Source organism: Schistocerca cancellata, chromosome 5 (assembly GCF_023864275.1).
Source record: "Schistocerca cancellata isolate TAMUIC-IGC-003103 chromosome 5, iqSchCanc2.1, whole genome shotgun sequence".
Classification (NCBI taxonomy): domain Eukaryota; kingdom Metazoa; phylum Arthropoda; class Insecta; order Orthoptera; family Acrididae; genus Schistocerca; species Schistocerca cancellata.
Genome location: NC_064630.1, coordinates 402,966,155 through 402,971,305, shown reverse-complemented (window position 1 = coordinate 402,971,305; position 5,151 = coordinate 402,966,155). Strand labels below are relative to the sequence as shown.

Here is a 5,151-nt window from a genome sequence, read left to right as displayed (position 1 = left end):
CCAATATCTGATTTCGGAATCTTTGTCTGATCATGATCTAAACCAGCTAGAATCTCCCTGTACCTCTATACCTTTTTCAAGTATACTACCTCCTGTTGTGATTTTTAAACAGTGCATGCATTATCACCAGAGGCAATTTATTGCACAACTCAATTAGCTTTCTACTCTCTCAGCCCTACCACGAAACTCATTTTATCCAGTAACTCTGTCTTCTCTTCCTTCCCCTACAACCATGTTCCAATCCCCCATGATTATTAGATCATCATCTCCCTTTACATACTGATTCACACGTTCAGTTTCCTCACATGCTTTCTCCATTTCATTATCATCTGCTTGTGACGTCTGCACATATCCTGAACTAGTGTTACCGAAGTTGGTTTGTTGTCGAATATGTTTACAACACCGTACAACTGATTTACCATTTTTGTTTTGACATTCGGATGACTTTATTGGACGGTAAACAACAGTGTCATCTGCAAACAACCTACGACTGCTGCTCAGATTGTATCCTAAGTCATTTATATTGATAAGAAACAGCAGAGGGCCTATAACACTACCTTGGAGAACACCAGAAATCACTTCTGTTTTACTTGATGACTTTCCGTGATACGATTTTCTGCGGCTTTTGATATTGTACTATACTCGTCTGCCCAGAAATCCTTACATTATTTCTATTTCTCTTCACTAACCTCTTCTGTGTCTCGACTGAGACTTTACATTTCTCTTTTCTAGCTTCCATAAAACTCCCTGAGAGAGAACGTTCCAGGAAGAGAAGGGCAACATATTACTTATTACCTACTAAATAATCCCAAATACGTCTTGTAAAGTAACCACAACGGGAAAATCCGAGAAGTTCGAGCAAACACGAAGGTTAACCGACAATCGGTCCTCCCACGGGACATTCACGAAATGCAGGGTAGGGGACAACTGATCGTGATATCTGAAGGTGCTACAGTAGAGTCTCCATAGTTCGAGTCTTGATAGTTCGAGTTTCCAGCCTCTTTTTTTTATAGAGAAAGACTGCAACGATCTACTTTCTTTTTTTTTTTACTGACATGATAAATAATGAAAACATCATTGCAAAAGATAGATAGACAACAATGCAATCGAGTGGTTGAAATGGCTCTGAGCACTGTTGGGACTTAACTTCTAAGGTCATCAGTCAGGGAGAACTTAGAACTACTTAAACCTAACTAACCTAAGGACATCACACACATCCATGCCCGAGGCAGGATTCGAACCTGCGACCGTAGCGGTCGCGCGGTTCCAGACTGTAGCGCCTTGAACCGCTCGGCCACTCAGGCCGGCTACAATGCAATCAACACCGACGATTAGCTCGCTGCCCTGTTGCACGAACATCTGTTGTCAGTACGGCACGAAATATCCCCGACTGCTGCCGGCTGCTACCGATAAGTACTGGGGAGTTCCTACACTGCTGCAGTTCCCAGTACCTGTACAGTGTTGTGTGTCGTTTTGTTTGTTGACTGTGTGTTCCGTTGTACAGCTTAAAAAGATGAGTGCTGTAACAAAAAAGAGGAAATTTGTGCCTTTGCATCTAAAATTAGAAGCACTAAGACGACTTGACAAAGGAGAAACCATAAAAAAACCGACTTCAAATGGAAAAGTTTTCTTCACAGACATCCTCACACGAATCTCTCAGTCGAAGAAGTATAAAGAAGTCAGACTTCGAAAAAACAAATGAGGCATTGTTCATGTTGTTTACCCAACAGAGACAGAAGGGTGCTCCCATTTCCGGCCCAATCTTGCAAGAAAAAGCTTTGTTTTTCAGAAACCAGCTGCAGGAAGGAGATGACAATTTCGCCGCTAGTGTGGGCTGGCTCGACAAATGGAAGAAGAGGTGTAGAGTGCGTCAACTAGACGTATGTGAACAAAAACTCTCGTCGAGTTTAAAAAAATCATAACTGACTAAAATTTGTCTAATGAACTAATTTATAACTGTGACGAAACTTGGCTAAATTTTAAAATGTTACCAGCGAGAACACTTGCTTCTTGTGAAGAAAAAAGTGCTCCTGGGCACAAACAAAGCAAAGAGCGGCTCGCAGTTATGGCAGCTTCAAATGCAACTGGAAACCACAAACTAAAACTAGTTGTGATTGGGAAGTCTGCCAAGCCAAAAGCATTCAAGAATGTATCCATTTCAGCTCTTCCGGTTGTCTATACACATCAGAATAATGCCTGGATGAATCAGGAAATCTTCAAGAACTGGTTTTTTAACTCATTTGTACCTGAATGCAAGAATTTTTTATATGAAAGGGGACTGCCATGCAAAGCAATTTTGCTCATGGATAATGCGTCTTCACATCCAGGTGCAGGAGAACTGCAGTGCGACGGCATCCGCGCCTTGTTTTTCCCACCAAACGTTACCTGTCTCATTCAGTCCATGGGTCAGGGCGTTCTGGAATGTCTAAAAAAAAGTGTCGACGGCGGTTGCTACAGTCAATCCTGTATTCCGAATACAACGAAAGCCTTGTAGGAGCTTTGATGAAAGTGACTTTTAAGGACGTCGTGTACTGGATTAGCGAATCTTGGAGCGAAATAAAGTCAGACACAATTTCTAAGTCATGAGAGAATTCTACAGGAAAGTATGCCAAACACAGAAACTGAAGATTTAGCAGATGAGGACGATCAATCATTGTGTAATTTAAGCAGAAGATTGCCAGGGTGTGAAGAGGCAGATGAGGTGGAAGTAGGCGAGTGGTTAAATTCGGACGAACAGCTGGAAGTGAGAGACTCTTCTATAATTGACATGGTTGACATTGTATCGCAGTGTGAGTGACGAGGATGACAAGGCAGAGGCTGCACCGATGATGAGTCACACCGAAGGCTAAGCTGCTCTCGAGGCCGCCATATGCTTCGTGGAACAACAGCCTGAGGCGACGCCAACTGACCTACTGCTCCTGAGACGGTGGCGTGACATTGCCGCGAGGAAACGTTGCAGCTTCGCCAAACAAAAGACGCTTCACTATTACTTGTCTAAATAAATAATTATTCTGCCAATGCAAATGTATGTGTAAATACTTTTATTTTAATAAAATTCATATTTTGACCTGTATTACTTACAAAATCATAATATTTCTTTTTCCCATTTAAGTTTCGATAGTCCGAGTTTTCGATAGTTCGAGGTGGTTCCGGTCCCGTTCACCTCGAACTATCTAGACGCTTACTGTATTCACTATACGCCATAAGGTGGCTTGTGGACTGTTGATGTGGAAGTATTTACATCCGTTCGCCATTGAGTTTCTTTTGTAAGTACCTCTTCAAAACGTGCACTTTATTTGCCGAACTAGGGCCAGTGCTCAGAAACTGCACCTTGCTTTGAGAGGAGCAAACGTGAACTAGGATGAACCTACCGCCCAGAATGGATTCTAAGAGGCCGGGAGGGGGCGACTGGGGCAAAGAGATTCAGGGCGAAGGGCGAGTCAACAAATTAGTTTTACCGATGAATATTTAAAACATGTTTGCAGGGCCTTCCGCACCCTCGGGCCTCCTAATTGTTCACAGAACTCAGGCGAGTGGCTAAGCCAAGGGGCAGGACGCTCTCTGCGGCTGCCTCAAAGGGGACTTCTCCAGGCAGCCTTTCAAAAAATCTAGACGCTCTCGAGTCAGTGAAGGGACTGGTTGGTGGAGGGGGCGGGGGAAGTCAGGAGGGGGGAAATGGGTAAAGGACGACGCTGAGGAAGAGACAGTCAGAGAGGATCGCGGAAGAAGCGAGGAGAAAATTGCTTGAACACTGATTGTGGAATTCATTATGCATATTAAGATTCGGAACGGGGGTGGGTGGTCTTTAGCTTGTGCATAACTCATCGACATCTCGAGGCCCCTCCAGCTTATAAAACGTTTCCGCGCGAGGGTTTTTATAAAAAGGAAAGCGACTGTGTTGTAGCTGACGCTCTTAAGCAGGGGTTGCTCTGCCGTCTTTTCCTTCTTTTTTTTTTGCCTCGCCCTTGTGGACGGAGAGTGCCCTCGGCAGAGGCTGAGGAGCTCTGTGCACATTGAGCGAGACGTAGAAGTGACGATGAGGGCGGCAGCAACAGAGAGAGGGGGAGAGAGAGAGAGAGAGAGAGAGAGAGAAAGTGAGAGGGTGGCCAGGGGAGTAGAGGGAGAGAGAGGTGGAGGTGGGGTGGTTGTAGGGGTGTAGCAGAGGGGCGAGAGACGGCGCCTGTTGACAAAACCGCAGACACGGCCGCCGCTGGCGCACGCGAGCTCGTTGCCTGCCTTTGAAACTGTTGTCCGTGTAATTAAAACAAAATGGATCTTCCCGTTCTTTCATTCCACATTCCTCTGCCGCTTTCTTTGCTCGGTAGCTCCTGCGGAGACGCGAAAAGCTGTGTCTACAGCTGAAGAAACACGTGCCGTCACAACGGTAGTCCGAGGGAAGGGCAAAACCCTCGTTGTTCGTCCGTATCTCTTTCGTCACCAGCATCTCTCTGCACCAAGTTAAAGGCGGGAGTTGTGGTTCGTGAATAAAATATCGACATCCAGCATTTATTTGCTTTTCATAGTTTTTTGGAAGATCATAGCCGGCCGAAGTGGCCGGGCGGTTCTAGGCGCTACAGTCTCGAACCGCGCGACCGCTACGGTCGCAGGTTCGAATCCTGCCTCGGGCATGGATGTGTGTGATGTCCTAGGTTAGCTAGGTTTAAGTAGTTCTAAGTTCTAGGGGACTGATGACCAAAGAAGTTAAGTCCCATAGTGCTCAGAGCCATATTTGGAAGATCATACATCGTCAGGTTGAAAGGTGTTTACACAGGGTAAACTAATTCAAGTTTTGTAAGAAAATATTGTATTGAACTAGAGATGGACAAATGTAGTATGGATTGTGTAGTAGTGTTGCTGCTAACAGCGATCGCTGATGTAAGGTGTTAGTGGTAATGTGTTAAGAGTTCTTTAGATCGAGAGACGTATGGTGGACTCTCAGGTGTAAAGACGTATCTCATGTGTGCTAGATATATATTTACTCTCTAAGGGGAGTAATGATTGTTTTATTTGCAAAATACTATGATGTTTACTAGCTGTAAAAGCAATCTCAACAGAAATTGGAAATAAGTAACCGAGCGAGGTGGCGCAGTGGTTAGACACTGGACTCGCATTCGGAAGGACGACGGTTCAATCCCGCGTCCGGCCATCCTG

At 45.0% G+C, this 5,151-nt stretch overlaps 1 non-coding gene across 1 annotated transcript; it reads right to left on the bottom strand.

Annotated features, from left to right (window-relative positions):
• Positions 1 to 1,220: 1,220 nt before the first annotated feature.
• Positions 1,221 to 1,304, bottom strand: Trnas-gga (transfer RNA serine (anticodon GGA)). The gene is given in 2 exon segments: positions 1,221 to 1,255; positions 1,265 to 1,304. It is a non-coding gene; the product is annotated as a tRNA-Ser (tRNA).
• Between the last annotated feature and the right edge of the window lie 3,847 nt (positions 1,305 to 5,151).